Source organism: Rutidosis leptorrhynchoides, chromosome 1 (assembly GCF_046630445.1).
Source record: "Rutidosis leptorrhynchoides isolate AG116_Rl617_1_P2 chromosome 1, CSIRO_AGI_Rlap_v1, whole genome shotgun sequence".
NCBI classification, from domain to species: Eukaryota; Viridiplantae; Streptophyta; class Magnoliopsida; order Asterales; family Asteraceae; genus Rutidosis; species Rutidosis leptorrhynchoides.
Genome location: NC_092333.1, coordinates 443,653,244 through 443,677,241, shown reverse-complemented (window position 1 = coordinate 443,677,241; position 23,998 = coordinate 443,653,244).

Sequence of the window (23,998 nt, the reverse complement as noted above, 5' to 3'; positions counted from 1 at the left end):
TTCAGTCTTCGGTGATACATTTGAATCATGTCTAGTTAATCTTGAACGAATGCTTATTAGATGCGAACAATCAAATCTAGTACTTAATTGGGAGAAATGCCATTTCATGGTTAAAGAAGGCATCGTTCTTGAACATAAAATTTCAAAAGAAGGAATTGAAGTGGATAGAGCTAAAGTAGATATAATTGCTAAACTTCCACATCCCACCAATGTTAGAGGAGTTAGGAGTTTTCTAGGGCATGCCGGTTTTTACCGACGTTTCATAAAAGATTTTTCTAAAATTGCCACTCCTATGAATAAACTCCTAGAAAAGGATGCTCCATTCATCTTTTCAGATGAGTGTATCAAATCTTTTAATATTCTTAAAGAAAAACTCACTAATGCACCGATCATGATAACACCAAATTGGAATCTACCATTTGAACTAATGTGCGATGCAAGTGATTTTGCAATGGGAGCCGTTTTAGGACAAAGGATTGAAAAACGATTTCAACCTATATATTATGCTAGTAAGACGTTACAAGGAGCACAAACAAACTATACAACTACTGAAAAAGAACTCCTTGCTATTGTCTTTGCTTTTGACAAATTTCGATCATATCTCGTTCTAGCAAAAACGGTGGTCTATACCGACCATTCTGCTCTTAGATACCTATTTTCAAAACAAGATGCTAAACCAAGATTAATCCGTTGGATCTTACTCTTACAAGAGTTTGATATTGAAATCCGAGATAAAAGAGGAGCAGAAAATCTTGCCGCTGATCATCTTTCTCGTCTTGAAAATCCCGAATTAGAAGTTCTAAATGAATCGGCCATCCAAGACAACTTTCCTGATGAATATCTATTGAAGATAGATTATAATGAAATCCCATGGTTTGCAGACTATGCAAACTACTTAGTTTGTGGATTCCTTGAAAAAGGATTATCGTACCAAAAACGAAAGAAATTCTTCAGTGATATAAAACACTATTTTTGGGAAGATCCACATCTGTTTAAAAGTTGTCCCGATGGGATAATACGCCGATGTGTATTTGGAGATGAAGCTAGTAAAATATTAAACCATTGTCACACAGGACCAACAGGAGGGCATTATGGGCCTCAACTAACAGAAAGAAAAGTTTATGAAGCTGGATTCTATTGGCCTACAATTTACAAAGATGCACACCTTCTTTGCAAATCCTGTGATGCTTGTCAAAGAGCCGGAAAAATAAGTCAACGTAATGAAATGCCACAAAATGTCATCCAAGTATGTGAAGTATTTGACATTTGGGGTATTGACTTTATGGGTCCATTTCCAAAATCTCATAATAATCTATATATACTCGTAGCCATTGATTATGTATCTAAATAGGCGGAAGCACAAGCTCTCCCAACTAACGATGCACGAGTTGTAGTCAACTTTTTAAAACGTCTTTTTGCAAGGTTTGGAACACCGAAAGCTTTAATAAGTGATCGGGGTACTCATTTCTGTAATAATCAACTTGAGAAAGTTCTTAAAAGATATGGAGTAACTCATAAAATCTCCACCGCATATCATCCACAAACAAGTGGACAAGTTGAAAATACCAACCGAGCTTTAAAACGTATTTTAGAGAAAACCGTAGGATCAAATCCGAAGGAATGGTCCATTAAATTGGAGGATGCACTCTGGGCTTTTAGAACAGCCTACAAAACTCCAATTGGAACCACACCTTTTAGACTTGTTTATGGAAAAGCATGTCATCTTCCAGTAGAAATTGAACACAAAGCATTTTGGGCTTTGAAAACATGTAATCTTGATTTACATGAAGCCGGACGTCTACGATTAAGTCAACTAAACGAATTAGAAGAATTAAGACATGAAGCATACGAAAATTCGTTAATCTATAAGGAAAGAACGAAGAAATGGCATGATAAAAGAATCAGAAGTTCAAAAGAATTTAAAGAAGGAGACAGAGTTCTTCTTTTCAATTCACGATTCAAGCTATTTCCTGGAAAATTGAAATCAAGATGGTCTGGACCATTCATAGTCAAAAGAGTTTTCCCATACGGAACGATAGAATTGATAAATTCAAATGGGATTGAATTTAAAGTTAATGGTCACAGAGTTAAACACTACATACATAGTCCGATGGAAGTCGACAACGAAGTTAATCACAATTTCGATACCACAGCTAACTAAGTGTGGGGAGAATCAAGTCTTTAAAGGATAATATGTATTTCTGTTAGAGTTAGATTGTCTGTTTTCGTGTAGTTCTCGACAATGGAACCCGAATGGTCTTTCCCTAGCAGACCCTAAAGAACTAGTCTTCTCCCCCCATTCTGAATTTTTATTTTTTTTAGGTTTTTACAAAATGAAGACTGCCTGTGAACTAAACCATGGTCTAATGCTACACGCTTTGATCACTAAACGTAATAATGACATACTACCAAGTGAATTAGTATCAGTAATCAGAGAAAGAATGGACGGAGTTAGAAAAGAATCCAGGTGCGAAGATAATAAGTTACAATTTGGTAAAGGAAAATCAAAATCCGCAGCGAAAAGAAGAGCACGACACCTAGAAAGATGTCACAAATGCGGAAAATGGTCACATGGAAGTAAATGTTCAAATAATCAAACCTATTCAAATACCGAATTTGTTACTTTATGCAGAGACGGACCGTTCATATGTTTAGAAGAAAAGACACTGAATGCTCGAGGTTACGCCTATGTAGCCATGGAAAACCAATTAAACCGACTATCTTATGAATGGGATAGATCATATAACTAAGAAATCTATTTCACAGGTATGTCTGTACAGTTTTTATTTTTATTTTTTTTTTATTTTTAACCTTTTGATAATAAACGCTAATTTGTTCGCTAAAAAGTATTAAATTGGTATTGAATAAAATTAGGTTTGGCGACCGAAATTATTGATATCATTCAAAAATTTATTACATCACTGCGAAATTTAACGTTTATTCTTAAGGTATAAATATCTTTAATCAATCAACACAAAATATTTTAAAAATTCGTCATGAGTTAAATTAGGTCTTGGAACCGAAATTACTTTACCGAAAAGAGGGGCGCATATTTTTGATAATATTTGATTGATTAAAGTGGGATAAAAAGCCAAAAAGATTTTTAATTTTATTTTTACCTTGTTTTTAAAATTAATATTTAAATCTTAAATTAATATTGTAAACTTTGTAAAAACAATATATTTAAAATTGTAAATATTTGAAAAATTAATATAAGTTTGGTATGAATTTATAATATGAATTTTTAAATTAAGTTTGGTGTGAATTTTTAATATTAATTTTGAATTTTATATTTAAATTGTGTGAATTTAAAAACAAAAAAATTTACTTTATCTCATTAAGTTAAAAATATGATTTTTAAAATTCGTCGTAAGTTGAAGACTAGGTCTTTGAACCGAAATTGCTTTACCCAAGGAAGGGACGAGAATTTTTATTATCATTATTTTTAATCTTATTGAATTAAAGTATGCCAAAAACATTAAAAAACCAAAAATCTTAGCTTTTAAAACAATCGCTACAAAAAAGACAAATTTTAAAATTTTGTCGAAGGACGGACTAGGACATCGATCCGAAATAACCTCGTCCTAAATAACAAGGGAAACAAAATTTTAAAAATTAAGTACTTAATTGTTTTATAAGTTAATGATTATAAAAAAAAAAAATATAGCAAACTCCGCGACTCGCGGAGTTTGAAGGGTATTTCACCGCGAGTCGCGGGAGGACCGGATTACAGAAAAAAAAAAAAGAGCTGAAACAGCTCAGTTTCACTCCCCACAACAGAAAAAAAAACTGCGAACATACTCCACAAAAACCCGAAAAATACACCCCAAATTCAGAATTTTTAACCGTTAATCACCAAATTTTTTACTAAAATCATGTTGAGAAGGATGCTATCTAGGAATTACTCAAGAAAAAGGGTAAATTTCTACACCTAAACACCATTTAATCCGAAATTTGGTGTTCTTGAGCCATTTTTTTCCCAATTTGATTTTGATGCTTTTTAGTGTAATTAGGCTTAAATTGTTTATGTATTATGCTTGTATAACCTAGATTGATGCTGTTTAACATGATTAGAAGCTTTAAACTTCAAATTTTGAGTAATCTAGGGTTTGTGTTCTTGAGCAAATTTGGGGCTTTTTGATATAAACAGGTTATGGCCGATTTTTGTCATGAATTGTTGCTAAATTAAGTAGTGTAACATGTTTAGGTAGTTAAATGATCCAAACTTTGAGCCTAAACATGATTTTGAGAATTAAAGTGAACTTTTTCAAGTCTAAAATTCATGAACTTGATTTTTGAAAGATAATGCCATTTGAAACTTGTTTAATTGCTAGTAATGATTATTTTGACATGTTATTTGAGTTGAATGCTTATGAACTTGGCGAACATTTTCGTATATGCTTATTTGAAAAAATGTAGATTTGATAAAAATGTGAAAATAAGCTTAAGTTTAATATAAATTGATAATGTCATTGTAATTATTTTGATTGATGATTTTGCTGACACTAATGCATATTTGGATGCACAAAAAAAAATTGTGTTTGATGTGTTTTGCAGACTGAAAGGGGTGAATCTTCATCCCAAGCCCGCAATGCTCCTGCTGAGAATGCGGAACAACAGGAGGTGGATAACTACTACAAGCAGGATATACCTCATCCAGTCATGACCTTTTCTGATATGCACTTGGAAGAGTTGCACCCGAACCTGAGATTTGACAGACTTTGGATAGATTATCCAAAATATCAAAGGGGTTTGCATACTCTTCATTCTAAGGTTGTTGAGGTACCGAGGGTCATAGAATGGGGACCCTTAGAAGCTATAGAATTGGCCGGGCCAATTAGGGAATTACTTGTACAGAGGTATGGTAATTCTACTTTTAATGACTGGGTACGTTTATTCACCATGCGTAGACCTGTATATAAAGTATGGTGTGAAGAATTGTTGTGTAGTATAGAGTTGAATGATCGGGTAGCTAGTTTAACCGATCGTTCTTTTATTAGATTTTTGTTAGGCGGTTCGATGCGCCACATGTCTTTACTAGACATGGCTCAGGCTTTACGTATATATACGCCTGAGGAGTTAGCATCTGCCGATTGTAGAGGGTTGATACTAAACGGTAGAAAGATAGATGAAAATTTTGATACACACGGTGTGTGGAGTCAAATGACAAGCCATCACCGTTTCAAAGGGGGAAATTACTCTTATTTGGATATAGATAGAGCCGAATTAAGAGTAATCCATAGGTTTTTAGCTAATTCGATTACACAAAGGGGTAAGAACAAGAAAAAAGTAAATGAACAAGATTTGTTTTACCATATGTGTATTCGAGACCCACAAATCGCTGTAAGTATACCATATTGTGTGGGTTATTATTTATCAGCTATGGTTCGGGGGATGCGACCGCATAGCATAATAGGAGGTGATATTTTTATTACTTTGATTGGTGAATATCTCGGTGTGGATATAAGTCGGGGGGGATTATTAGTAGAAGAACCAGAACCCCGCGATACTATAGGTTTAAATGTATACCATGGTGCGAAAGTTTTGAAGAGGCGAAATAACGCCGCAGTACCATACCATGGTAGACATCCACAGGTTGAGAGAAACCAACAGCAAGGTAATGTAGGAGGGGGGGAATGAGATGCAAGAAATGCAAAGGTTTATAGCTTCTCAGGAGTACGAAAATGCTAGACAGAGAGCATTTGAAGATTGGCAAGTTCATCAGAACCAAATCATAGCTCATTGCCAACATATAGGTAGAAACTATATTCCTACACCGAAACCCATCTTCCCTCCCTGGTCTATAGAGATGCAGCCACCGTATCCTACGTATAACCATGCCGAAGCATTCTATAGCACCTATGGTTATGCCTGGAACCCCTATTGGTACCAGTATCATCCCTAGTATACTTAGTTTTTTTTTATTTTGTAATTTGTAATTATTGATACGTTTAATACTTTTGTTAATATTGTAATCATTTTTGTAATTATCTAACTTTTATTCTTAGATTTTAATAATTTTTGAATGTGGGGTAATATACCAAACTTCAAAAATATGCATATATGTTTGCAGTTTATCTTATGTACACAACAGGGTAAAACAACGCATTTTCGAAGACTGGCATTAAGTTCAGCAAAAGCAACTAATTTTGACGACAAGATGCAAAATATATGTGAAATAACAACAAGACGGAATGAACAAATGATGTGCACCATTTATCATTCAGCAAACAAACACCAATATATTTGGAAACTTTGGTAAAAATTTAATCATTTTCACACAAATCACCCTCAATAATTTAAATTGTTACTGATTTCTTGCAAATGAGGACATTGCAAGATCTTAAGTGTGGGAAGGGGTTAAATTCTTTCGGATTTTAAAATTTTTATCTTAAACACTTGGTTACCATTAAAAATACTAGTAAAGCAGTAGTTGTATTAGAATCTAGTGCTCTCTGATAAAAAAAGAACAGCCCTAGTCTTATATACTAACTACCCAATTCTAGTAAAAATTTTCAAAATTTTCAATTAAATGAACTCAAAATCATGTTTATACATATTTATGAACAATAAAACTAGGTTTTAACACTGAAATTATTGTTACCTCGGAAAGGACATAAATTGAGAAACAAACTAAAATGTTAAAATTCATTTAAAATGGAATAGAGGACGATAAAAAGGAAAATAAAAGCCAAGTGTGGGAAAATTTACCAAGTTATCTTAAACATATGTCACATATATCTGTAACAAATAACTGAAAATACTTTTGCTTTGGACTAAACTAAACTGTTTTACCCGATGAAAGAAATGAAGAGATGGATCTACACGATGAATCAATTCCATCATTAAAAGGAAGTAAAGTCTTCCGAAATAGACACGCGCTTCTTGATTTAGGTCATGAAGTTGTCGTCCAGACCAGCTGTAGGTTGACGAAAAATCTAGAAAAGTCATCACTAAAATCAGCAGGAAATCCACGGACCTCAGCATTAAACAGGGTCGCCAAGTGGTCAGATTTATCCTAACCATGAGAAGGATTTATCTCGTAAAATGGGGGGGCACCATGCAAATTAGCTTGATAAGACTAATGAATCAGATCCCCAAAAAGGATAATCTCCTTAAAAGATCAAAAATCAGCTTTTAAGCCTGATATTACTCAATCCTAGAGATTGACCTTAAAGATTGAGAATTCAAACTCATGGAATTCAATGATATCTAAACTCGAGCTTGAACGAGAAAATATTTTGATAAAAATTACAAACCGATTTGTTTTCTGAAAACCCTATTTTCAATGCGTTCATTACCATTGAACGTAAAATCCTAGGAATTCACCTGGAATTCATTAGGTCACCTGAACTAAATCGGGTGTCAACCGTAAGAACGGTGGTTGCATAGTGGTCAAAGACAGGACCTTGTGCCATACCGAAAAATTATAAGGGTGAGCTTTACTATTACTCCTACCAAAGATAGTAATTGCGTCCGACACGTTATAGACCATAATTAAAAGCATGTCAGGGGACATTGCCTTAACAGTTGCTTGTTCAACGCTTTCCTTTACAACCGGACTGTAGTTTACCGAAAGGTAATATACGGGACAAGTGAACTGGACGTGTTGCTTTCCAAATACAAGGTTAGCAAGTGGGTGACACAAAACCATAAGTTTTGAGCTAAAATTTTCAAATCTGAAACCCACCAAACCCACAAAAATATTTTGCAACACCGGTAAAGGGTTATTCCGGAAAACTTATCTAGGGTAAAAACTAGATTTAATTTTCAAAAGATCAAATGTTTTCATAAAGATCCAATTTCCTTAATGGATCTAAATTTTTATAGTCATGTGGGACTGTAAACCATATCGTTACTACCATTGTTTATACCGCCGTATAAAAATCACTGATGTACAAAGTGTGAAGAATAAAGAAGTGATTCTAGTATTTCAAGACGATATTACTTGAGGACAAGCAACGCTCAAGTGTGGAAATATTTGATAATGCTAAAAACGAACATATATTTCATAGCATTATTCCTCAAGAAAGACAAGCTTTTAGTTGCAATTGTTCTATTTACAAGTGATATTCGTTTAAATAATAAAAGGTGAAGAAAAAAGACAGATTCGACGAATTGAAGACGCAAACGACCAAAAAGCTCAAAAGTACAAAAGACAATCAAAGAGGTTCCAATTATTGATAAGAAATGTCTCGAAATTACAAGAGTACAAGATTCAAAACGCAAAGTACAAAATATAAAATTGTACGCAAGGACGTTCGAAAATCCGGAATCGGGACCAGAGTCAACTCTCAACGCTCAACGCAACGGACTAAAAATTACAAGTTAACTATGTATATAAATATAATATAATATATAATTAATTATATTAATTATATATATATTATATTTATAAATAAAAACCGTCGGCAGAGAAAGACTCCAAAGTTGTGAGCTGTAATTTCAATCTCCGCGACTCGCGGAGTTTGAAGGTAAAAATGCCGCGAGTCGCGGAGCCCCAAAAGTCGAAAATCCCTATAAAGCTCGCGCATTCTGATCGTAAAAATTAACAAAATATATATCTTTTTCTTCTCCTCATTCATACGTAAAATATATATATATATATATTTATAATTTATATTTTAATTTTAATTATAATTCTAATAATAAGGGTATGTTAGCGAATGTTGTAAGGGTGTAAGTCGAAATTCTGTCCGTGTAACACTACGCTATTTTTAATCATTGTAAGTTATGTTCAACCTTTTTACATTAATGTCTCGTAGCTAAGTTATTATTATGCTTATTTAAAACGAAGTAATCATGATGTTGGGCTAATTACTAAAATTGGGTAATTGGGCTTTGTACCATAATTGGGGTTTGGACAAAAGAACGACACTTGTGGAAATTAGACTATGGGCTATTAATGGGCTTTATATTTATTTAACTAAATGATAGTTTGTTAATGTTAATATAAAGATTTACAGTTGGGCGTCCCTATAAATTACCATATACACTCAATCGGACACGATGGGCGGGGTATTTATATGTACGAATAATCGTTCATTTAACCGGACACGGGAATGGATTAATAGCCACTAGAATAATTAAAACAGGGGTGAAATTATGTACAAGGACACTTGGTATAATTGATAACAAAATATTAAAACTTTAGGTTACACTCAGTCAACATCCTGGTGTAATTATTAAACAAAGTATTAAAATCTTGTTACAGTTTAAGTCCCCAATTAGTTGGAATATTTAACTTCGGGTATAAGAATAATTTGATGAGGACACTCGCACTTTATATTTATGACTGATGGACTGTTATGGACAAAAACCAAACGGACATATTAAATAATTCAGGACAAAGGACAATTAACCCATGGGCATAAAACTAAAATCAACACGTCAAACATCATGATTACGGAAGTTTAAATAAGCATAATTCTTTTATTTCATATTTAATTTCCTTTATTTTATATTTAATTACACTTCTAATTATCGCATTTTTATTTATTGTTATTGTATTTAATTGTACTTTTAATTATCGTACTTTTTAATTATCGCAAGTTTATTTTATCGCACTTTTATTATTCGCAATTTCATTATCGTTATTTACTTTATGCTTTAATTTAAGTCTTGTATTTATTTTTAATATTTTACATTTGGTTTTAACTGCGACTAAAGTTTTAAAATCGACAAACCGGTCATTAAACGGTAAAAACCCCCCTTTATAATAATAATATTACTTATATATATGTTTGTATTTTTATAAAAGTAAACTAATATAGCGTTGAGCTTTGTTTAAAAAAAAAGATTCCCTGTGGAACGAACCGGACTTACTAAAAACTGCACTACTGTACGATTAGGTACACTGCCTATAAGTGTTGTAGCAAGGTTTAAGTATATCCATTCTATAAATAAATAAATTTCTTGTGTAAAATTGTATCGTATTTAATAGTATTTCCTGCAAAAATTTAATAGTATTTTATACCCCTTAGCTTTGACATCAGGAACCTTACTATCTTCTTCCATTTCGAGAACAACGAAGTCGGCAGGAAAGATTAAATGATTGACTTTAACTGGTAGGTTTTCGGCAATACCAATAGGATAGTTAAAAGTTCTATCTGCTAGGCGTATACACATCCTAGTTGGTTTTAGATCACCTAGGTTTAGTTTTAAGTATAAGGAGTGTGGCATAAGATTGATACTTGCGCCTAAGTCAGCTAATGCATCGTACACTACTGAATCTCCCATCAGACACGGAATAATGAAACTACCAGGATCTCCAAGTTTCTGTGGCATCTTTTGCTTTTGCAAAATTGCTGAGCATTCCTCATTGAGGAATGTGGTTGAAACTTCTTCATATTTACCTTTATCGGCTATGAGATCCTTAATAAACCTTCCATAATTTGGCATACCCCTAAGAACTTCTGCGAGTGGCATGTTAATGCTAATTTGCTTGATCATATCTGCAAATTTTTTATATTGGCTCGCGAGTTTGTCTTTCTTTAATGCTTTCGGGTATGGAATAGGTGCTTTGTGCACCTTCAATGGTGGTTCTTCAATTTTCTTTGATATGATCTCAGGTGGATCCTCTTTTTCTTGTTCTTTCTCAACATGCTCATCTATATCAACAGGTTCTTGTAAAATAGGAGGAGATAAAGGAACTTCTGAGGTCTTACTAGTTTCTGGGTTAACAGTTAAACCACTTCTAGTAGTTATAGCATTTACATGCTCATTCCTTGTTTGATTGTTGTTAGGATTCACTTGAGTATTTGAGGGGAGAGCGCCTGGTGGCCTCTCTGATAGTAAATGTGAGATCCTCCCAACATCCCTTTCTAAATTCTGAATCGTAGCTTGTTGGTTTCGAATTTGTTGAGTTTGAATTTTCGCAGTTTGCTCGTGCTTAACCATAAAATCTCTTAAGAGATCTTCTAAACCGGATTTCTTCTCGGGTTGTGGTTGTATAAGTTCTTGTGGTTGTGGTTGATTTTGTTGGAAATTATTTTGATAAATTCTTTAAGGTTGATTTCGGTTGTTTAGGTTATTGTAACCTGGTGGTGCATTTCTTTGATTTTGATTTTGATTTTGATTTTGATTTTGGAAATTTCGGTAATTTTGGTAAACCGGATTTCCTCCTTGATAGTTATTATTATTTAAACCTGAAGGTCCTCCTGTTTGATAGTTGTTAATGGGAGGATATTTTTGGTTATTTGCTTCTATCGCTGGAAAATCGTTGGAATTCATTTCACCTTTTCGCAAGTAACCTAGGAAATTTGCTTGCTCTTCCATCGTTGTTTTATCACAATCTCTAGTAAGATGGGGGCCTTGGCACATTTCACATCCTACCCTGATAGCATGCATTTCCTTGGTTACTTTCTCAATTTGTCTTGCTTGATTTGCCATTTGTACTTTTAAAGAAGCAATTTCATCATTGCTTTCGATATTAGCAACGGTTGATGATCTAGAGAATTCTATCTCTTGATGCCAATTATGGGAATGTGCTGCTATATCGGCAATGATTGTGTGAGCGTCTTCTGGTGTTTTCTTCATTATCGAACCACCGGCTGCAACATCGATATCTTTTCTAGTAGCAACATTTACTCCTTTATAAAATATTTGGACTTTTTGGAATGTATTCAACCCGTGTTGAGGACATACCCTAAGCATTTTGTTGAATCGGGTCCAAGCTTCATAAAGGGTTTCGTTAAGCTTTTGTTTGAAGTGATTTATATCACTTTGCAATTTTGCTGCTTTTGAAGCAGGGAAGAATTCTGACAAAAATTTGTCCATCATGTCATTCCAGTTTTTGATATAACCTTCTGGTAATGAATGTAGCCAATCTCTTGCATCGTCCTTTAAGGACCATGGAAAGATTTTCAAACATGCGACTTCATCAAAGATATCCTTAATTTTGAATAGTTTGCAAATGCTTACAAACTTACGCAGATGCTCGTTAGCATCCTCATTTGGAGCTCCACCGAATTGGCATGTATTAGTCACCATGTGAAGGAATTGACCTTTTATTTCAAAGCCGTCAGTCATCGTAGGTTGGATGATTGCGTGGCCTTGACCTGTTCTTGTCGCCTTCATTAATGCTTCCATTGTTTGATTTGTAACAGCCATATCTGGTCCTATGATTTGTTGAATATCTGGTTCGGAGTTAGAATCTAATGAAAGTGATTCTAAATCCTCAGCGAGAGATTCTACTTCTTGAGCTCTTAAGCGTTCGTGAAATTCTCTTTCGGGTTCAGGATATGGAGGAGTTAATTCATTGTTGGAGGAACGTAAATTCATGCATTAATTTCTATCATAACACTAAAAACTTTTCTAGGAATGAATTCCTATAAAAGGTTCGAATAACCTAAAGTTTATTAAAATCTTTTCAACGTAACTGCTCCCCGGCAGCGGCGCCAAAAAGTTGATGCGTTGAAACAGTACCTTTATTTATGAATGGATTTGAGTTATTTTGTTACACGAATTGTTTTATTGTATATGTGGTGTTTTAATGATTTTAGGTTGGTTTCACACATATAGGCAACTAGTCCTATCCGCGTAGTTCAGTTTGTTGGTAAATCCGGTTCGTTCCACAGGGAGACAATGTTCAATAGTTTTTAATAGTCTTTGAAGTTAAACTTATTTTAAGGGGGTTTTGGATTAGGAATTGATAATACTACATAATAATAAAATATAACTTAATCCTAATTTAATTGAACTACTTATTAATTTATACGAATACATTATTTATAATTATTAACTTAAAAGTGAATTAATTGAAATTATACTAATAAATTTATTACTAAATGATAATTAATAAAATGATAACTTTTAATAAAACTAATTGATTAGAATTTTGTTTTGAGCAATTATAATATAAATTTATTTAAATTAACTAAATAACATATTTTAACTAAATTAATATAAATTAATAGGAATTATAATATTTCACTAATTATAAACTAATTACTAATTATAAATTAATACTAATTGTAAACTAACAACTTAAATATAATAATAAAATAATTAAAACCCTAAATTTTTAACCTAGTTCGTACAGTACCCGTATTTGTACTTACGCGTTTCGCGTAGTATAATACGCGTTTCGCGTATGTTTTAAATCTTACGCGTATCGTGTAGAGTTATACGCGATTCGCGTATGAGTTAATCGATGTGACAAAACAGTAACGAATACACTGAGTTATAATGTTGTGTATATTTTTTTTTATTTTTAGTTTTACTGAATAAATATACGTGAATAATAATAATAATAATTAGCAAAATAAATGGGAGTGTTTACTTAAATGTGTCACCTCTAGGTCCATGGATTGTTTTAAGTTTAACCTCGTATTAAAATGTTTAGTATAAAACTTATATTTTCCTTTCGAAAAAATAATAAATTTTGACTAACTAAATTAAATCTAATTTTCATTGGATTATATTTAGATAGTAACTAGTCCTTAAGTATTTAAATTGAGACCCAACCCAGTTTTGACCTTCGCCAAAACCCAAATCATAACGGTTTCCCTTTTTACAATTTCATTATTATATGACTCGTGATATTACCCAAACCACCGAACCTTACTTTTTAATTTAGTGTTAGTAAATTAGTTAAAAGTTCGTCTAGATCACTTTTAATGTTGAAGCTTAATTTATATAAATAAAAATAACTTTGGTTATTTTTAATCTAACAAATTAAGTGATAAGGGTTAAATATCCAAATACATAATAATGGTTCTTTCAATTAGGCTCAATGTTAAAAATACTAAAGTTACATTTTAATTTTTACAAATGATAACAATCCATTTCACTAGGGGCTCTACATCTAAGCAAACACTAGGGAAATTAGCTACTCATTATACTAGGGTAAACATAAAAATATAAATATGCAAACATAACAATAACTATAAAAATTGATAACAATAATTTTTAACAGAATATACTTACTAAAAATTCTTCACTTTCATTAACTTCAATGGTAGAAAATTACAATAACAACACCCTTTCACGCGTACAATAATACCCTTAATTACGAAAAATACACCTTTAATATTTGAAACTATCCTAAATATTGAACCTTGAAACTGAAAATGAAATTGAATGATACAGGGTACTAAAAATAAATGACAGTAACTAATGTATATTAATTTGTGTGTGTAGTCTCTGGTCTCTGTTCTCTCTTCTTTCTGTGTCTCATAGTACTCCGTATTATAGCATCTTGAGAATTGGAGAGTGGATCAATAGTGCACCTGCTCCTCTTTGTAAAAGAATACATAAACTATTTTGAGTGTGCTACTTTGGTAAAAGAATACATACAATATTCAAAGTGTGTTAGGTGTTACATCAATTGGATCCACTATATGCAAATAAATATTATTCTTCGACCGACCCATGTGAAAAGTTGAATCTGAATTTGCCCCAACATTACGCGTTTCGCATACTAAACCACACGTTTCGCGTAAGAGTTAAATAGAATCTGGCATTTGGATCATAACGTACGCGTTTCGCGTAAAGTACCACGCGTTTCGCGTAAGTGTAATCAGAAATCTTTTTATTTTTATTTTTATGTTTGTTCTTTGTTGATCCCGTGTTGACGTAAATTGACTTGGAACTTTCATTTGAAACCTTTTTCTTCGCTCATCTTGAACTTGCGTTTGGGTAAACGTTATCTTGATATGTAATTGGTTTAAATCCATCGTTTATTGTTGTTTTATCGTCGTTTCTTCAAACAGCAAGCTAGCGTTAACTTTTGTCATTTCCTCGTGATTTATACATTTGAATGTCTTAGTAAACAGTAAAAACCTATGAAATATAAATGATATTGCGTCGAATAATATGTATGATTAAAGCAATATCAGAGTATGTTTCGTCACAACGTTTTATTGTCTTAAAGTTGTTTAATACTAGAGTGATAGAAACCTTATATCTAAGAACCTTAGTGTTATGACTAATAAGCCATTAACAACCATGAGAGTTAAGTATTCTATAGGACAAGCTAATGGTAAGCTGACAGAAATAGGGGAATAATTTAAGGTGGTACCTTAAAATTAACAGGTGGGTCATTTGGAGATGACCTCATGTCAACAAAACTTGGAAGTTTAAAGTAGTAGTTGGAAAGGATTAGTTACCTACGCACAAGCAGATGTTATCTGAGAAGATGGATAGAATTTTTCATGGTAGTATAATAAGGTTTGGTTGGAATGGACCTTAAGATTTACCTAACACCCTTCAATTTGGGAAGCTTGATGTAAAAGTTGGAATGGACTTTGGGATTAACCTAATACTCATCAAGTTACGAAACTTTAATGAAATAGTTTGAATGGACTGGCTTTCAAGGATGAAAGCGAAAGTTATTTATAGTAAGAAGGTCTTTCATATACCTCGCGAGAATGGTGAGCTGTTAATAGTTTACGGGGAGAGAAGTAGCCCGAAGTTGAACCCTATTAGTTGCATGACAACAACCCAAAATCCCACAATGGAAATGGGAAGGAATAACAATGGATTTCATCACTAAGCTACCAAAAATGGTAAGGCGGTTAGGACACTATCTGGGTTGTTGTTGACCATCTCACCAAATCTGCTCACTTTCTAGCCATGAAAGAAACTGATACCCTGGACAAACTTGCACAACGATACATAAAGAAAATTGTATCCTGTCACTTCAGTGATTCAAGTTCTATATTAAAGATTACCCAAAAATCTTATTGGATACTCATTCTTACGCGACTCTAAATCCTAACTTATTCCAAGAGATTTCCTATTTGATGATAATCACAACATTATCCTTCTTACGTCGATATTAGACATACCAGTTCGAAATTTCCAAAATCAATGAGTGGTTAATTCTCATCCTCATACTCTCCCATTCGTATCTCACTTATAAGCAACAACTTCACACTTATGCATTTTTGGTCAAAGGACTTATGCCCTACTAATAGTCATCAACCACATTTAAATTCAATAGTTTTCATTACCTCGTAACATTTTTGCTCAAATATCACCCGAAAGTTTCAAAAGTCTTTTACTCGATTCTCATCGATCTTTTTCCAACTTGTAACCTCCGAAATATGAAAATTTTGTTTGCCAAAATTTTACTTACACTATTTTACTGTGTGATCCTCTCAAAGCTTAATAAAAATAAATTTATTTTATTTGCCATTCGCGCAAATTTTTAAAATCGTATACGTTATATAAAACGAAGTAAATAATTACTTCTTTTTGACTAATACATATGAAATTTTACTTTCACTTTTACAAATCAAATCTTTTATTCAAAGGATATTTTACCTTGAATGGTACATGTTGTACATAACCCTAGTTTGCTAAGAACTTCATTTCTTTTCTTACATTGTCACCTTAAACGATTTCTATAAAATTTTTGTTGTTTGTCATATAAAATTTTTCGTTGCTTATTCGTATCCAAGTCATCATGAAGACTGACAACCGTCAAAATTAAGAGATTCATGTGTGTGTGTATGTTATGAAGGCACTTACTACCACGTCATGCAGAGCCTTCGGGCATCCACTAACACTTAAACCATTCAAAACTATTGCGTTACCCCGAGGATCTTATTTGCCACACCTGTTGGAGCGATGCTCTTTCTTACATAACTCTAAGTCCTGAATTATTCCAAGAGATTCTCATTTAGTGATATTAACACCATTAGTATTCTGACTTTAATATTAGCCATAACCTGTTTGGCATTTTGCAAAGTCAAGAAGTGATTAACCTCTCATCTTCATGCTCTATCCTTCATACCTCACCTTTCAGCAACGGCTTCACACCTGAACATTTTTGGCCCAAAGACTTGTGTCCTGATAATTATCAAAACTACATTTAATTCATTAGTTTTCATTACCTAGTGACATGTCACCCGATGATTCAAAGATTTTTCACTCAATCTTTTTCAACTCGTAACCTCTGAAATGCGAAAAAAAAACTATGTTTATTAAAAATTTTACACGTTTATTGTGTGGTCCTCACGAGATTTATGGATAAATGAAAGTACTAAAAAAACTTTTCTGTCACTTACGCGAGTTATAAAATCATATATGTATAAATTTATCCTTACTTATTTTGGTTAGGACATACTAAGTTATACCTTCAAATTATTTAAAAATCGCTCCTTTATTGGGTTATTTAATTTAAGTCAAATAGTTTTGTGCAAAATGGTGCACGTTGTACATACTTCTAAATTTATTAGGAACTTCGTTCCGTTTATGTTGTCACATCAAATGTTTAAAGGTTTTTCAAAACTTCTTTGGTTGATTTTATTAAAGGTTTTCGTATTAGACTACACCATGTATGGATCACACTTCTTCTCGCCCTCCGTTAGGGATGAAGCTTACTATTAAGATCTTTGTTAAAAACTCTTGAGCCACTTTGGATGGCAGTTTTATAAAATTTGTTAGGAAGTCTTTGCGCTCATGAAATGTTCCTTTTAAGGATAGACATGGCAAAAACGCGGACCAATAAATCAGTTTTCTGAGGTATACTCAGTGGTCACCCTATCGTAGGAAAGGCACTAGGTGGGTCTCTACTCTCAATGTTTCACGGCTAATCACAACACCCTCGTAAACATCATCTCTATGAAACAGTAGGTTGAGGTACAAGGAATCATTTTTGGAGATTCTTTTCACTCGGAGAAAACCATTCTTTATGACCTAGGGTTCACATATCTTCTCATCCGCGCATCCCCTTAAGTATAAGGACAAATTCGGGATGAACCGCTCAGAGAGTTCACTCTCGTTCAAAGACCACACCTTTCGTGCGATTTTTTTTCGGAATTGTAGTGTAAAATACTTTAGGAATCTATGAATCATGTTACCCCCCTTGGAAGGGACAGCTCAAGACGTCTATAACACAAATGTGGTTACTCTACATATTCCTTCCTTCATTGGTTACAACTATAAGTTGTTCTAGATTAATGTTAACCCTAACTTCAACATGTAACTGAAAGGATAAAGTTACATTATGGTACAATGCTTTCATTCCATCTAAGGATAAGTTCACCTGCAGTATGGTAAACTGGGTGGTATCCTTCATTGTTCGTTCAGACCGTCCTGAAGACACTATAATTAATTATGGCTTACATTGCATATAAATTTGATTAGTCACTTTCAGCTAAAATTTCAAATCAGTCAAATGAAACATTCTTAAATATCGGGTTCTTTATGCCTATGGTCTCCTTCCGAAACTAAGGGATTAGTAAAATCCGTGGCTAACACTATCCAGACATCAAATCGCATGGTTATGATCACCATGTTCTCCATTCTACCTGTCAGCTTTGTATTGCGACATAAGCGCTCAATGTTTTAGATGAGTTTGGTAACATTCATGATGTATATCGTGCATCCAGCCTACTGAAGATGCCTGTAAGGCTAAAAACATCATCTTTCCTTTTGTGGATATATATTCAGAGGACATGTTCATGTTAACAAGAAACGAAATCAATTTTTTGATATCTTAGGACAAGAGGCTTAATTAATGGCGCATACTTATTCTTACTTTTATACGCCCAAGTACCTTTCAAGGTAAATAACCCACTTCTGAGCCCACGTGTCTCACGGAACTTTGATACGCTCATTCTTATTCAAAAACGGTACAATTGTTGGTCACTCCTCAAAATTTCGGGACGAAATTTTCTTTAACAGGTGGGTAATGTAAAGACCCGGCTTTTTCAACTTGCTTTTGCGCTTTGTGCTTTCACGAAACTGCGTATATGTGCGTACTGAGCTAGTTTATGCTCTAAGATCTTATTTAATGATTAATTACTTTCATTAATATCTTACAACGTACCATTAAGTGTGTAATCACTTAACTTGATCCCCGAAAGCTTTTACGACCGTTGGTGTCACTTGACGTTTGAAACGAGCTATGTACTTGGCACACGTTTAACTTTGGTCATAATCAGAATATTATGACTACGAAACACTAATTGTTATTTTATAATAACAATTACTTGGGTTTTTGGATGCTTAATTACGCTTAGTAATTTACTAGAACACACTAGTTAGTCTTGTTGGACTTTCGACCTTGTTGGACTTTAGCCCACCCTACACTAGTTAGTGGACTATTAAATTAGCCCAATTTTAATAAGTTAGTGACCCATATTAATGTAAGACAAATGCCCATTTATTAGAGGGAACATACTAGCATTTTTATTAAGCATTATCCTTAATGTTGCATGGGATCCTAACATAAGCACCAACTTTAGGCAACCATTAACCAAAAAGCAAAATTTGTCCCCCACTTGTCCCCCCTAGAACCCACGGCCACCATCCCATTTTTCCCTATAAATACCACTCAAACCTCACTCATTTTACACTTGATCTCATTCACAAATTACACACACTTACTCTCTAATTCTCTCTCTAGTCTTTCTCACTCTAAAAAGTGTAAGTTTTAAATTTTCTTCTTCTTTTTTTCTTCTTCATAAAGTCGACATCATCATCATCATCATCATTTAAAGGATCAATCTTTTAGCTTTTGATCTTGTTATATCTTGTAGATTGAAACTTGGGTTTGAATCCTTCAAGAACATGAAAGATTCAAGCTTTCTAGCTTTGAATCTTCATTTACTTGTTAGATCTAGCTTGTGATTTCTTTGTTTTGTTATAAAAATCAAAACTTGTGTTTATGATCTTCATGTAACTTGAAGATCTAATCTTTTGCTTTAAGGATCTTCAAGAACACTAAAGATCTTAGCTTTCTAGCTTATGGTCTCATTAATCTTATAAATGAGACGACCCGTCCTAATCCATAAGGACGAATACAATAACATATGATTACATTGCGAGGTATTTGACCTCTATATGATACATTTTACAAACATTGCATTCATTTTCAAAAGATAAACTTTCATTACATCGAAAGTTGACAGGCATGCATACCAATTCATAATATCCAACTCTAAATGACCTAATCTGTCATTTGCTTAATCATAATCTTTAATGAACTCAACAACTTGAATGCAACGTCTTTTGAAATATGTCATGAATGACTCAAAGTAATATCTTTAAAATGAGCAAATGTACAGCGGGAGATTTCTTTCATACCTGAGAATAAACATGCTTTAAAGTGTCAACCAGAAGGTTGGTGAGTTCATTAGTTTATCATAATCGATCATTTCCATAATTTTAATAGACCACAAGATTTTCATTTTTCGTTTCAATATACATCTCATATCAGGCATTTCGCACAAACTGCATAGAGATAAAAATCATTCATATGGTGAAAACCTGGTAATCGAGATTAACAAAACGCGTCTAGAATATCCCCATCATTCCGGGACTCTCATCGGACATGATAAAATCGAAGTACTAAAGCATCCGTAATCCGGATGGGGTTTGTTAGGCCCAATAGATCTATCTTTGGGATTCGCGTCAATTAGGGTTTCTGTTCCCTAATTCTTAGATTACCAGACTAAAAAGGGTGATATTCGGTAATAATAATTCAACCATAGAATGTAGTTTCGCATACTTGTGTCTATTTTGTAAAACATTTATAAAACTGCATGTATTCTCATCCCAAAATATTAGATTTTAAAAGTGGGACTATAACTCACTTTCACATATTCTTAATTCGTTAAGAATTAGACTTGACCACTGACCAATTCACGAACCTATAATAAATATATACATATATATCAAAGTATGATCGAAATATATTCACAATATGTTTTATTACGTTTTAACGATTTAAGTTTGTTAAGTTAGCAGTCCAACGTTAGTAATCTACAACTAGTTGTCCACAGTTAGATGTACAGAATTAAATCAATATATATTATCTCGAATCAATCCACGACCCAGTGTATACAAGTATCAGGCTAGATCACAACTCAAAGTATATATATTATTTTGGAATCAACCTCAACCCTGTATAGCTAACTCGAACATTACTGCATATAGAGTGTCTATGGTTGTTCCCAAATAATATATATAGATGGGTCGATATGATATGTCAAAACATTGTATACGTGCCTATGGTATCACAAGATTACATAATATATGTTAGAATACATGTATAATACAATATAAGTTAGTTAAGTTATGATTTGTATAGATTTGTTACAAATTTCACGTAGCTACAACAAGTAAAAATATCCAATTTTGTTTTACCCATAACTTCTTCGTTTTAAATCCGTTTTGAGTGATTCAAGTTGCTATGGTTTCATATTGAACTGAAATTTATGAATCTAAATAGAAAAAGTATAAGTTTATAGTCGGAAATATGAGTTACAAGTCATTTTTGTAAGAGGTAGTCATTTCAGTCGAAAGAACGACGTCTTGATGACCATTTTGAAAAACATACTTCCACTTTGAGTTTAACCATGATTTTTGGATATAGTTTCATGTTCATAAGAAAAATTATTTTTCCAGAAGAACAACTTTTAAATCAAAGTTTATCATAGTTTTTAATTATCTAACCCAAAACAGCCCCCGATTTCACTACGACGGCGTATGTCCGGTTTTACGGTGTTATTCGTGTTTCCAGGTTTTAAATCATTAAGTTAGCATATCATATAGATATAGAACATGTGTTTAGTTGATTTTAAAAGTTAATTTAGAAGGATTAACTTTGTTTGCGAACAAGTTTAGAATTAACTAAACTATGTTCTAGTGATTACAAGTTATAATCTTCGAATAAGATAGTTTTATATATATGAATCGAATGATGTTATGAACATCATTACTACCTCAAGTTTAGTAGGTAAACCTACTGGAAGTGACAAGAAATGATCTAGCTTCAAAGGATCTTGGATGGCTTGAAAGTTCTTGAAGTAGAATCATGACACGAAAACAAGTTCAAGTAAGATTTCTACTCGAATTAAGATTGTTATAGTTATAGAAATTAAATCAAAGTTTGAATATGAATTATACCTTGAATTAGAATGATAACCTACTGTAAATAACAGAGGTTTCTTGATCTTAGATAATTACTTGGAATGGATTAGAAAGCTTGGAAGTAAACTTGTAAACTTTAAAGTGTTTATGAAGTGTTCTTGAGTAGTTGTTTTGTATGTTGATCTAGGTTAACTAGATTGAGCTAGATTATGAAGAAAATGATGAAGGACACTTAGAACAGTAAGAGAGGAATTGAGAGAGAGTAATTTGATGCATAAAAGTTGGAATGAAAATGTGTTTATGGTTGGTGAATAAAAACGTGATCCTACCCTTGAATATAAGGTTCCATTAGTTTGTATTTTTGTTAGATATTTCATGCTAGTTGTCAAATGATGGTTCCCACATGTTTAGGTGACTCATTAAGGCTGCTAAGAGCTAATCATTGAAGTGTATATACCAATAGTATATACATTTAGAAGTTGTGTATTGTACGAGTACGAATACGGATTGAATACGAGTAAATAGTGCACTGTAGTAAATAGTGTTTTACTGTAGCAAATAGTTTTTACTGTAGCGAATAGTATTTTTACTATAGCAAATAGTATTTTACTGTAGGAAAGCGAAAATTTACTGTAGCAAATAGTGTTTTACTGTAACAAATAGTGTTTTACTGTAGCAAATAGTGTTTTAGTTGTACATCTTTGATTTATTTGTATTTCTTCTTATATATATATATATAAAATAAAAACTTACATCATAAAAAAAATAAACGATTATATAATTATCACAAGTTATGACGTTCGTGAATCATCAGGCAAACGGGGTGGTTAATTGTCTACATAAAATCATTTCAATTAATCAAGTCTTAACAAGTTTGATTGCTTAACATGTTGGAAACATTTATTCATGTAAATATTAATCTCATATAATATATAATTATGGAAAAGTTCGGGTCACTACAGTAAAGATCCAAGCTTTCTAGCTTAGGGATTCATTATTATGTTAAAGATCTTAGATTTTTAGCTTATGGTCTCATTACATTCATTATTTTGTTAAAGATCTTAGCTTTCAAGCTTATGGTCTCATTAATCTTGTAAAGATCCAAGCTTTCTAGCTTAGAGTTTTCTTAATACTTGAGATCTACGTTATTATTGTAGATCTCACTTACTTAGAACCTTTTTGTATTTGTTGTGGTGATAAAGATCAAGTCTTCATCATCACATATGATGGAGATGCATAAACTTGTGTAAAAAGGACAAAGGTTGAAGCTTTATTGGATTTATGCAATAAAGAGACAATCTTGATGTTCAAAACTTGTAGAATGATAGATTTTACTCTTAGTTGTGTGTTGATGGTTGAACCTTGGTCAAAGTAATGCTAAAACATCAAAGAGTTGTACACTTGAAGCTTATAAGCATCAAGGATGAGAACCGTGATGAGCATCAAGCACCAAGAATCTCATCGGAGCAATTGTTTGCTGTTTTTCGGGGTCTGATCAGACTCCTGGGCTTCTGAAAAACTTATTTTCAGATATTTCGTTTCGAGTAGATGACTTTTCGTTTAGGCCTCGACTTAATCCGATATACGGTTTAGGATTTATAGCCTTCCGAAAGTCATTACGCCTTTGTAACGTTGTGCTGAAATTTCTGACCTACTCGCACTTAAACCATCGCCACGGTCAAAAAAAGATGAGTTAGGTTCTAAAAATCGGTCAGTGGTTAAAGGACTCACATACGGAGCCATGGCCACTGACTACGCGTCTTTTCGATTTGTATAGAGGTCGTAACAGCTGTCCAAAGTCAGCCTTTTGTTTCGATCTTTATTCTTGTTAAACTTACCTTAGTTTTGATTAATGATGATGATGATGACACTTAAACTTAATTTATGCACTTATGGGGACAACATACTGACCTAGTAACCTTTGACTTAGGTTGACGACCTTTCGGACCGACTTACTACCTGCATACGTTTCATATCGACTTTTACTGCTTATTCACTGTGAGTTATAGCTTCCCTTTTTACTTATACTATTTTTGGGACTGAGAATACATGCGCTTTTTATGTTTTACATACTAGACACGAGTACTTAAACTTTACATATGTGTGGGTTATATAATGCATAAACTTTCCCCTAAGCACGGTAACGTTAATCATTGTTTTTTGAACCGGT